The sequence below is a fragment of the Danio rerio genome, chromosome 15, assembly GCF_049306965.1.
Source record: "Danio rerio strain Tuebingen ecotype United States chromosome 15, GRCz12tu, whole genome shotgun sequence".
Classification (NCBI taxonomy): Eukaryota; Metazoa; Chordata; class Actinopteri; order Cypriniformes; family Danionidae; genus Danio; species Danio rerio.
The window spans coordinates 49,333,318-49,346,417 of record NC_133190.1 but is presented as its reverse complement, the minus strand read 5'-3'; the positions used below and the strand labels follow the sequence as shown (position 1 = coordinate 49,346,417).

Sequence of the window (13,100 nt, the reverse complement as noted above, 5' to 3'; positions counted from 1 at the left end):
ATAATAATAATAATAATAATTATTATTATTATTATTATTATTATTATTATTATAACAACCATAAAATAAAATTTTGGTCTATAACAATTAATCAAATGTTTTGTAAAATATTTTTGTAGGCAATTGTCAATATAGACATACAATATAGAAATATTATTTCATAAATATTTCTGTTTAAATGTATACTTTTAATTAATAAGCAAAATGTACTATATCATGCCAAATACTACTTTAACATAAAGTTATACATATTGTATTATTATAACACCTAAAATTAAAACATCAAATAATGCAATTATATTACTATTAAAAGCCGTCTCCCTTTTGTCTCCCCAACTCCTCAAAATCACTGCACTGTTTAACATTTGCACATTTAAATATTGCACATGTTCATTGCACTACATTGCACTGATTCAATTATTTGAACTGTACATACCCACTGCACATGGCTAATAATATTGTCCTTAAAATGGTGTTGAAAAAAATTAAAAACTGCTTTTATTCAAGCCGAAATAAAACAAATCAGACTTTCTCCAGAAGAAAAAATATTACCAGACAAACTGTGATAATGTCCTTGCCCTGTTAAAAATCATTTGGGAAATATTTAAAAAAGAAAAAAAAATCTAAGGGAGGCTAATAATTCAACTGTATATGTACGTTAAATTGTGAATAAATACAAGTAGAACTTTTAATTTAAACAGACAATATACTTCATAATGCCAGAAAATATTTTAAAATAAGTAATTACATTAATATACTCAATGTTAAAATGTAAAATATACAATTTATTACATAATGATCATATGAAACTGAAGCAAAATTTGATTTACAAAACCATAAAACACAAACACTGAAAAAAAAAAAGATTTGTTTTCACACAAACAGCATCTTGAACGTTTCTTAAGAACTGATTACTCTGACAGAAAGGTGAAGGACTCCTGCAGGGTTTGGGTCTCGGTCTATCTAGAAATGAAAACCCACTCATGCTTTCTGCACCTGCATCCAGTCCATAATGAAGATGCTTTTTAATTAAGCCGGTGTGTGTGAATGCAGAGCCTGGTGGCGCAGATTAACATTTGCTTGATTGCACGGTGCGTCACATCCTCAGGTCCAACTCGCTTCATAATTAATAATAATAAAATAAATCCCCTTAACATTTCACTTCTACTTCTTATTTATGTATAGCACACCTCCAAAAAGTGAGAAGTCCTGAAGGAATTGTTGGTAACACTTTACTTGAAGTGGTGTTCATAAGACTGTCATGAAACATTTATAATCATGACAACATGAATGAATGTGAATGAGATTTTATGCACGCTGATGACAACTGTTATTAAGTGTCATGAGCATAGTTAGGACATTTTAAAAGCAAAGATGACATTGTTTGTTATGACAACTTATAACTGTAAACAAATACATCACAACTGTAACCTGGGGTTCGTTCTTCGTACCTCGCTTAAATGATCTAAGATTATATGGCAGATCCTAGATCTTTTAATCTTGATAACTGATCTCTCGCTAATTTGGTTCTTCAAACAACTTCGCGAATCAGATTAGAGTGTCTGGATAAACTGATCTGAGATTGCTGTGTGTGTTATGAAGGACAGATCTATCAATCCTCGAAATCATGATCAGCAATGCAACGATTGTCTGACAACACAGCAGCGTAATGACATCATCTGATTAATATTCAATTATCCATGTGAGCAAAATTACATCAAATTAGCAGTAAATGGTTTGTTAAATATGACACGCAATAACCTTCCACATTTGTTGTGAGCTGCAGGCTTTACACTTTCATTTGTCAAGACAAGAGTATTCATCATGTATTTCAATGCAAATCAATGTATTTAGTTCTACATTTAGAAAAGATTTTCTTTATTATAGTAGCTGTTTTTTAATCGGTGTATAAAGAATAACTGGATGTTTACAAAAGCATTTTCATATTGGTAAAGGCGTCTGCAACTTTTGTGAAGCATCAAATCACTGGCATATTAACTATCAAAACATGTTTATGACTGCATAAATGTATTATTGCTTTAAAAAAAGTCACATATTGTACTTTTCTATTATACACAATTTGTACTAAAGCAATATAAAAAGTTCATTTCAATAAGTTTTCTCTTTGCACCACCAGATGGCAGTCTTTGTACTTTCATTTCGAGGGTGCAGATTGCATACGTTTTATTAATATGTATAACTTTATTTATTTTATTAATGACTATAACTTTATATATATATATTTAAAAATTATGTATTATTTTCCCAAGTGTATATAACTACTACTGTAAGAAAATATCAGAATTCAGAACATACTTTCTCTATTATCTTTGCTTGAACTGAGCCGATCTAATCCTGTTTATATGAATTGAGCCTGCTCCCGATCAGGTTTGACCTAGCAGAACTGTTGCCATGACAACAACTCTCAGATCAGCTTTGAAGAACGAAACGATCCTGGATCGTGTCAAATCGTCAATATCCAAATCCAGCTAACTGAGTAATCCACGTACGAAGAACAGACCCCTGGGGATGTGACACTGACAACAGAGTTCCACATGCAGGTTTATTGAGGAGGTCAGGCAGGCAATGGTCAACAAGGGTGCAAACAGATGTATGAAGGTAATCCAGAATCGTAGTCACAGTAGCAGGCAGATGGCCACAAGGCAGGCATAAACAGAATAACAAGGCTAGGGTAAACACACGGCAAAACAAGACAAGGGGAACAGGATGCAAACAAGACTCTGCGACTGGAGTGAGTGTATGTGCTGCTTGTAATCAGTCCTTGACAGTCCTCCGGTGGTGTGTGTAATCAGTCAGGATGAGGAACATGTGTGTGAGCGGAGTGCATGTATGGAGTTGTAGTCCATGAGGTGGTAGTTTTGTAGTCCGTTAGTGATTGTGCACGTTTTCCAGTGATCTAAAGAGTAAAGATTGCTGGAGATCGTGACAACAACCAATCTTCATCTTTGTGGTGACGACTTGACATTACTAAGACAACAAAACCTAAATCCGTCATAATCATTGGTTTAATTCGGCTAAGTCCCTTTATTCATATGAGGTCACCACAGCGGAATGAACCACCAACTATTCCTGCATAGATTTTACACAGGGAATGCCTTTCCAATGCCATTCCAACACACGATCCGGCTTGTTTGAGCACCGGAGAACATGCAAACTCCACACAGAAACGCCAAATGACCCAGACAGGAACCGGCGACTGCTGTGAGGCCACAGTGCAAACCACTGAGCCACCGTGTCGCCCAGCATTATAATTGTGTTATGAATATTCTTGTGAACACGTTTTCAGTAAAACAAACTGTATTTGTCATTAAAATGTCTCATTAAAAGTGTCATTTTTAGCTGCGTCATTTAGATTTAATTATATTTTAATGACAAATTCAGCTTGTACCACTGTAGTTGAGGTCAAAAATACATATTAATGATGTCGTTATGAAATTCATGACCTCTTTCTAATGCATTAATAACAATCATGTTTATGACAAGATTGTTGGGTTGTAAAAAGCAAACACTGGTTGTGATGTATTTGTTTGTGTCAAGTTGTCAGAACAAACAATGTCATCTTTGCTTTTAAAATGAAAAAAATGACACTTAATAACAGTTGTTATAAGCATGCACAAGATCATTTACAATCATTCATATGTCATGTCAAGATTATAAAGGTTTGATGAACACTAATAGGTGGAGTCGAGAGGAGAGGGAAATGGCAACAGCTAGTTCACTCATTCAGAGGGGTTTTAAAGCATAAATGTTTGCACATTTTGAATTAGATGTAAAAAAAAAATACATTTTACCTGTTTGTTTTAATGTCATTAAATAAATAAATGATTTAAAAACATAGATAATAATAAAACAACACAATCTCACAGCAATTCGTAACTTTTTCATTTAGTGGCTAATTCGTACAATTTAGTACGATTTGCTTATCCCCCAATGACGGTTGGGGTTAGGGGTGGGGTCAGGTGCCACGCCTCCTTTTTAAAATCGTACCATTTTGTACGACTGAAATCGTACGAATTCGTACGAATTAGCCACTAAACTGGCAAAACGTAAAATACTTACGTTTTCTCGTGAGATCAGGCTGTAATAAACATACATTTTTTAAGGGAAATGTTATATTCATGTGTCATGTCAAGATTATAAAGGTTTAATGAACACACCTTCAAGCAAAGTTCACATCCACAGATGAGTGAAATTCTCCTGTTTCTTTTACCTCGGCCTGTCATTCAGATGCTGAATCATGCAAAGTCAGAAACAACACTTCAAGCCTCGCCAGCAAAACTGACTTTCCTGACACTACATCCAGCATCTCCTGCTGTTTGCAAGCAGAAAACTGAGAGAACGCCTTCATTTACACATTTAATCAATGACTGATCTTGTGTGCGACTCACTACACTGCAAAAATGCTTTTCTTACTTAAGTTTGTCTTGTTTCCAGTCTAAATATCTGAAGACTCTTAAAGCAAGAAGCATTTTGTTGACAAGCAATACATGTTGTCCTGTTTTCTAAATAATTTGCCAAAATGAAGTGAGTTTTTTCCTAAAACAAACAAAATCTGCCAATGGGAAGAGCAAAATAAACCAACCCAGACTCATTCTGAAAATGTACCCCTATATACATTTCTGGAGAGTGCTAAATGCGTCCCAGAAGCTACTTTTTTTTTGCAGTTTTTGTTTTCGCGAATCCACCAGAGGCTGCTTTGTATGCTTTTTCAGATCTCAAATTTCTCTTGCGAGTGTGTAAATCCACTAGAGGGCGCTGTCGACTGACTGACTAATTTATCAACCGATCCACCCTCTTCCTTCCCTAAACCCAAGCGACAGTGTTTTCAAAATCCCAGATTGACCAGCTTCCACCCACTTCCCATAACCCAACCAACAGTTTTAAAGAGTAATCCAGAAAAAGAAAAGCCCTCACCTGATTTTTACCGCGTTTTCAAATTTTACCACATTCTTACCCTATTTACTTGTTTAGTTTATTTTTTGATGAAAAGCCATCCACACAAAGGTAAGTGGTCAGCTGGAAGCGTGAAAAGAAATGGCATCATACAACCCCATAGCATTAGACGAAATGCAGCCATATGTACTTCTGGCTACAAAATTCATGATCTCTAAAAATGTACATAGAGCTACATTTCCTGTGTTGAAATAGCAGCTTTTTTTTAGTTTGTTTGTTTTTTTTTTTTTTTATTAGTTTGTCACTGTGGTTGAACTAAGTATTGCACCCCTGGTTCAAAACACACACAAGCACAGGTTGCCACATTGATGGCACCAACAGGAGTGAGTCTGACAATCGAGCCGAAAGGCTGATTCAAACCGTGTTCTAAATAAAGGTAAAGGCATGCCATAGAAGGAATATTTACATATTAAAAGGAGTTTTTGTCCTAACCAACACCTGAAATTTATATTTTAGATGTCTACTTCTCACAGGTGAACAACAGAAAACTGACAACGATCAGCTCAGGTACACCTCATGTGCTTTATTCAGTGTTAAATGCTAATAACGTGAGTCTGAATGGCATTTTAAATCACATTTATAGCCATACTGCTGAAAGCAGCAGCAGATAGTTCAGCTCAGATCCTGAAAATAAAATAAACCGTCTGAAGCTGAGCTTTAAAACTGTGACTCAGAGCAAACCAACACATATCAGTGATTCAGCATCTACATTTAATAATGTTGAAGAGGTTTAATGTGTATTATTAGATTATAAACTTTACCATTTGGCTGGAGTGCAGTGAGTGCACTATTCTGTGCTTCTGAATGGCTGTGTTTACATTTCTGTCGTGATTCGTCTGGTGCAGTCAAATTGCTCATCACTGCAAATCTCATCACATAATGTGTTGTTAGGACACAGGGTTACAGTGTAACCTGCTCACCCTTATTTTTATATTTGTAATATTTGTATTATTTGCTGATTAATAACCACTTCATGTGGAACTCTGAATCTGCGTCTCTTTCGAAGTCTGCTACTGTCCACCGGAGGTCACATTTCAGTCACAGACATACACTTTGAGAGCCTTCATGACTGAAATAAGCTGTTTTCCAGCAAGGCAACCTGGAGTGCTGAAGCATAATTAGCTAAACTGGGCGGGTTAAATGACAGAAACAAAGACAGCCGTTCCGACACGTAATGCAGAAAGCAGATTATCTGACTTTAGTTTCTCAGATAAACAAGAATGTTCACTGAGCATGTTTCTGAAATATCTGCAAACACATGTTTTATGCTTGAGTGAAAAACGCACATACAGCAGCAGTAATAAGTGAATTCCCTTTGCATTGAGCTTTGAGCATTGTAACTTGTTTATCCTCAAAAGTGGAATCATGATAAAAATCAGATACAAGTTTGAGACTTCATTCTAATCTCTTCACAAAGTCTTTGGGCTCTATTTTAATGATCTAGGCACAAAAAAAGGACTTGTACGAATCCACTTTTGCTATTTTAAGGATAGATAAATCTGCTCTGCACCCCAGCACATGGTCTAACAGGGTTGTGCTTATTCTCTTAATGAGTTCTGGGTGTGTTTTGAGCATAACCTGCTTTAAACCAATCAGAGTCTCGTCTCTTATTCCCTTTAGGAGTCAGTTGTGTCGCTCCATGGTGCATTTGCTGTTTACATGGCAGATGTTTATGTGTAAAAACTGAACACTTCACTTGCAAGAAAACAGTTAAACAGAGCATCTGCAGCGCGAGGATAAAGAACGAGCCTCCTCCATTCATCCTCTTTACTTTACTCCTTTACTTTGGTGGAGTGAGGAAACGGTGGAAACTCACTCCACTGAACACATCCATTAGCCCACATATTTCATTTCCTTTGTTAAGCACAAAGATTTGTGTCAAAACTATTTCTAAATTCAGTTCTAATCTCCAGCAAAGGAATATGTACAATAATAATGAAGTGTGGTCAGAAAACTGAGTTATATCTAAACACACGTCCTGTTCTTATGCCCCATGTGGTGATGTAGACGTCTCCAAAACCCCACAGGTGGATAAATCTACACTTGTGTTTATTAAATCAAATATAATTTTGCATATAATAAATAATATAACCATGAATAAACTGAAGAAGCCCCAACGAGATAAAGAAGACATAGAGGCAGTGGTGTTTATATTGATGTTGGAAATAATCATTTCTGTATCATTTTAATAATTGAATTGTTTTTATCTGTAAAGATATTTGTGTGTTGCTGTTCATCCTGTGTGTATTAAGTGTTTGCCTAGGCGCATAACTAATGAGCTCTGATCTGGACTTTAGAGCAGTTTATAGTTGGTCAATGGCACGGTGTATTTAGTTCTTCAGAATAGCAACGCATCAACAATGCATCTTAACACAGCTCCTTTATAGACCAGCACACCCATGAGTCCACAGTGGGGCAAATAGATTTGCTATTTAAACAATGTGGCGCAAAACATGAAAATTAAGGTTGCACTGGTCTGAAAATAGCAACGAATCACCCCAAACATGTCTTGCACCTTATTGCGCTGGGTGTATGATAGGGCCCGCTGTTTCTCAGGAAAAAGAGCCGAGAAGCTTTTAATCTCTTGATTGTTCAGACATCGGGGAGATCTCATTTAATCTGTGATTCCTCTTTGTATGAATGACAGAAATGTGTATGTGTGTTTGTGTGTGTGTGTTTGAGAGCAGCGGCTGAAGGCGCAGTGAGAGGATTACACTCATCTAGCAGGTTATCCAAAAATGGTGTTACCGCAGCAAGAGACAGAGAGGAGAACTCACAATCCTTATCAGAGGGAATCATCTCAGCGATACATTCAGACTGCTGCCATGGCAACCGAGCATTCCAAAGAATTCTGATGAGAGGGAGAGAGAGTGAGAGAGAGTGTGTGTGTGTGTGTGTGCGCTTATGTGCGTGTGTGTATAAGTGTGTGAGTGTGAGTGCATGTGTAAGAGAGAGAGAGAGAGAGAGAGAGGGAGATTGTGTGTGTGTTTACATGTATCTGAGAGAGAGAGTGTGTTGTCTGATGTGTGTGTGTGAGAGAAAGAGATAGAGTGTGTGTTTGTGTGTGTGTGTGCATGCATATCTGTGTCTGCGTGTGTGTTTGCGTGTCTGCGTGTGTGTGTGTGCGCATGTGTGTGTTTGTCTGCATGTGTGTGTGTATTTGTATGTGTTTGTATGTCTGCGTGTGTGTGTGTGCATGTGTGTGTGTTTGTTTGTCTGCATATGTGTGTGTATTTGTATGTGTTTGTATGTCTGCGTGTGTGTGTGTGAGAAAGAGTGTGTGCTTGTATATCTGCATGTGTGTGTGAAAGAGAGAGTGTGTCTGCATGTGTTTGCGCATATGTCTTTGCTTGTGTGTGTGTGTGTGTGTGTGTGTGTGTGTGTCTGCGTGTGTGTGTGAAAGAGAGAGTTTGGCTGCATGTGTGTGCCCATGTGTCTGTGTGTTTTTATGTGTGTGTGTGCATGTGTCTGTGGGTAAGAGATAGAGTGTCTGCATGTGTGTTTGTGAGAGAGAGTGTCTAAATGTGTGTGCGCATGTGTGTGTTTGTGAGAGATAGAGTGTCTGCATGTGTGTACGCATGTGTGTGTTTGTGAGAGATAGAGTGTCTGCATGTGTGTGCGCTTGTGTGTGTTTGTGAGAGATAGAGTGTCTGCATGTGTCTGTGTGTATGTGTGTGTGTGTGAGAGAGATAGTGTATGCTTGTGTCTGCATGTGTGTGTGTATGTGTCCATGCTTGTGTCTGTGTTTCTGCATGTGTGTGTGTTTGAAAGAGAGTGTGTGTATGTGTGTGTGTGTGTGTTTGTGTGTGTGTGTGTGTGTGTGTGTGTGTGTGTGTGTGTGTGTGTGAAAGAGAGAGCGATAGAGTGTACACATGTGTCTGTGTGTGTGTGTGTGTTTGTGTGTGTGAGAGATAGTGTCTGCATGTGTGTGCGCATGTGTCTGTGTGGGAAAGAGAGAGTGTGTCTGCATGTGTGTGTGTGTATGTGAAAGAGAGAGTGTGTCTGCATGTGTCTGTGTGTGTGAAAGAGAGTGTGTCTGCATGTGTCTGTGTGTGTGAGAGAGATAAAGTGTGTCTGCTTGTGTGTGCGCATGTGTCTGTGTATGTGTGTGTGTGTGTGTGAGTAAGAGAAAGATAGTGTGTGCATGGTACTAGAAAAGTCTGTATGGGAAGACCTCAATAAGCATCAGTGTGTGTGTGTGTGTGTGTGTGTGTGTGTGTGTGTGTTTGGGCTAGTCTGCGGTTGTGCACCATTCAGAGCATCTTTCCATTTGTGATGGAGTGAGTGATGGTGATGTTTGTGGTGATGGAGTGAGTGATGGTGATGTTTGTGGTGATGGAGTGAGTGATGGTGATGGAGTAAGTGATGGAGTGAGTGATGGCGATGGATGTGGTGATGGATGTAGTGATAAAGAGAGTGATGGAATGATGGAGTCAATTATGGTGATGGATGTAGTGATGGAGTAAGTGAAGGGGTGAATGATGGAGTGAGTGATGGTGATAGATGTGGTGATGAATGGGGTGATGGAGTGAGTGATGGTGATGGATGTGGTGCTGGCTGAAGTGATGGAGTAGGTGATAGGGTGAATGATGGAGTGAGTGATGGTGAAGGATGTAGTGATGGAATGTGTGATGGGGTGAATGATGGAGTGAGTGATGGATGTAGTGATGGAGTGAGTGATGGCTGAAGTGATGGAGTAAGTGATAGGGTAAATGATGAAGTGAGTGATGGTGATGGATTTAGTGATGGAGTGAGTGATGGTGAAAGATGTGGTGATATATGTAGTGATGGAGTAAGTGATGGGGTGAATGATGGAGTGGGTGAATGTGATGGATGCAGTGATGGAATGAGTGATTGGGTGAATGATGGTGTGTGTGATGGATGTGGTGATGGAGTGAGTGATGGTGAAAGATGTGGTGATATATGTAGTGATGGAGTAAGTGATGGGGTGAATGATGGAGTGGGTGAATGTGATGGATGCAGTGATGGAATGAGTGATTGGGTGAATGATGGTGTGAGTGATGGATGTGGTGATGGAGTGAGTGATATTGATGGATGTGGTGGTGGAGTGAGTGATGGTGATGGATGTGGTGATGGAGTGAGTGATGGTGATGGATGTGGTGATGGAGTGAGTGATGGTGATGGATGTGGTGATGGAGTGAGTGATGGTGATGGAGTGAGTGATGGTGATGTTTGTGGTGATGGAGTGAGTGATGGTGATGGATGTGGTGATGGAGTGAGTGATGGTGATGTTTGTGGTGATGGAGTGAGTGATGGTGATGGATGTGGTGATGGAGTGAGTAATGGTGATGGATGTGGTGATGGAGTGAGTGATGGTGATGGAGTGAGTGATGGTGATGTTTGTGGTGATGGAGTGAGTGATGGTGATGGATGTGGTGATGGAGTGAGTGATGGTGATGAATGTAGTGAAGGATGGACTGATGTAGTGATGAATAGAGTAATGTGATGGATGGAGTTATTTAGTAATGGATGAAGGGATGAGGTGATAGATGTAGTAATGGAGTGATTGATAGAGTGAGTGATGGGGTAATGTAGTGATGAATAGAGTAATATAGTGATGGATGGAGGGATGAAGTGATGGATGGAGTGAGTGCTGGAGTGATGTAGTGATAGATAGATAGATAGATAGATAGATAGATAGATAGATAGATAGATAGATAGATAGATAGATAGATAGATAGATAGATAGATAGATAGATAGATAGATAGATAGATAGATAGATAGATAGATAGATAAACTTTTAAAGTTTCAGTCAGTTTTGTTAGAGATATGCCGCTGACGGTCAGTGTTGAGAAATGTGACACTCAGATTCAGCATTTCTCTATCTCTGAGTCACACACACACACTCACACAGGCGAGCACACACACACACACACACACACACACACACACAGCTCAGTCTCCACCAGCACAGACACGTGTAAATGCGTCAGTCTGGAGTTTTCTCCTGCTTTTAGCAGATGGAAGAGATCAATCTCTGTCAAGATTCCTCTCAGTCCTGCACTAATCGCAGCTGCTCTGTAAACATTACACACGTCCAGCTCGCCGTCACACACACTCATCCAGAGCTTATGTGTGTGTGTGTGTCCAAAACATCAATAGATCAAACCGTCCTCTACTTCATGACCTCAGTTTAAAGAGAAAGTTCCCCTGAAAATAAGACTCACTCATGCATTTCTCAGCTGTCTCCTGTGTTGAGATGTTAGTCCAGGAATAAATGCTATCAGGTACAAAAACAACTAACCTGACCAGTCTCAAGCTGTACAGGTGTATCTGTGGGAGGAGCTAAAACCTTCATTCATTTTCCTTCAGCTTAGTCCCTTTATTTCTCAAGGGTCGCCAGAGCTTAATTTGTGCAGGAACACGTCGGATCCGAATCCGGCACTTCTGAAATCTGATCCCGCACCTCATTTTACCGATCCCCCTCCTCAACCGCCCTCCTCCCCCTTCCGTTGCTTACTTTCACTTTTTTTCCGTGACTCCCCAAACCTCTTCACTTTTGTTTGCAACAACCCCCCGCTCTTCACTTTCATCCGTGACACCTCTGCATCCTCGAGTAACAAGCCGGATCCGTTACCCCGATCTGTTCCGGGACCTCGCAATTCACAAATTAAGCACCGGGGGTCGCCATAGTGGACCATAGCATAGGCTTCCCGCTGCAACCCTGAAATGGGAAACACCCATACACACACAGTACTACACACACACTCATACACCTTGGCCAATTTAGTTAATCAATTTCTCTATAGCGCATGTGTTTAGACAGTGGGGGAAACCCACACCAACATGGGGAGAACATGCAAACTCCACACAAAAATGACAACTGGCCCAGCCATGACTTGAACCAGAGTCCATCATGCTGTGAGGCAACAGTGCTAACCACTGAGCCACTGGGAATTGCATGGAATTTAATTTAAAGAACTTTAAATGCAATTTTCTCAGTGTTTGTTAGATTTGATCTAGTCTGTTAGATTTGATCTAATCCGTGTCCTGAAACACACCTCCTCTCCTACTTTCACGTCTCATACTGACAAGGGGATCGATTCATTTATGAATGAACGACTCCTTCACTTAGCCGACAATAATAACGAAAGAAAAACCCCTGAAAGCGCAAACGAAAACATCAAGCAGCGAATTCAAGAACAACAGCGGCAAAAAAGCAGTTTATTTGAAAATCATGGCTGTTGTCCGGTTGCTCAGTGTTTACGATCGTCCTTTTTGCTGCGTGAGAAAATGGAGGTGTGGCGTGAGAGCATGAGAACAGGGACATTTGCGTGAGTCTCACTGAGTTAACGCTGGTGATTTTGGTCGGGAGTGTAGCTTCTGTTTTTATGGTTTCGGCGACAATTTATTAATATTATTATAGGCCAGACACGCAACACCTTAAGTATTCCAATGGTATTAGGTAAGTAACTGTATTCTGAATACCCTGTTTAAAAATAATACTCATGAATAGTATTCTAAATAGGTACCGCCGGTACTTGTATTCCGTTACTCCCCAACACTGAATATAACACAAAAAACAACATTTAAATATTTTCCAGTGGGCTAAATATTGATAAATAGACATACCAACAACTACCGAAGCCTCTCAGCATGACGGTGGGTTTGCACGTCTATCATGTTTGTGATTTGCTTACACTTTTTACCCGTGTTTGTAGTTCTAATCGAATTCACGTCCAACTCACAATGTACAGCAAGCGATATCAGCGGTTAGAGTATGGACGCTTCTACACCTAAAACTTTGAACGGAAATAGTAAACCATACGGGAGCCTTTGGCATGCTTATTTCAACATACTATGGTTTGGGACATAATAATTTAATTTCAAACACTATTTAGGACGAATAGTATGCGAACAGGGACGCTGCATCAGATTCTGGATTTTCGATATTTGTATCTTGGCCAGATAATAACACAGTATAACTTAAAAGAAGAGCTATTTATTCAGCTATCAGATGAATAAAAAAACAACCCTTACAGCTGGTATTATTAAAGTACTATTCAAGAGCTCACACTTGGCTGATGATTGTATTATAAAGCTTGTTTGGCATGCTGTCCCGGGGGAGAGCCCTGAGCACATAAGATTATCGAGCCTGGGTCTC

General features: G+C 39.3%; 1 long non-coding RNA gene across 1 annotated transcript; it reads right to left on the bottom strand.

Annotated features, from left to right (window-relative positions):
* Positions 1-5,504: 5,504 nt before the first annotated feature.
* On the bottom strand, positions 5,505-7,116 carry LOC141377945 (uncharacterized). The gene is made up of 2 exons (XR_012391137.1): positions 5,731-7,116; positions 5,505-5,637 (listed from the first exon to the last, which is right to left on the bottom strand). It is a non-coding gene; the product is annotated as an uncharacterized lncRNA (long non-coding RNA).
* Between the last annotated feature and the right edge of the window lie 5,984 nt (positions 7,117-13,100).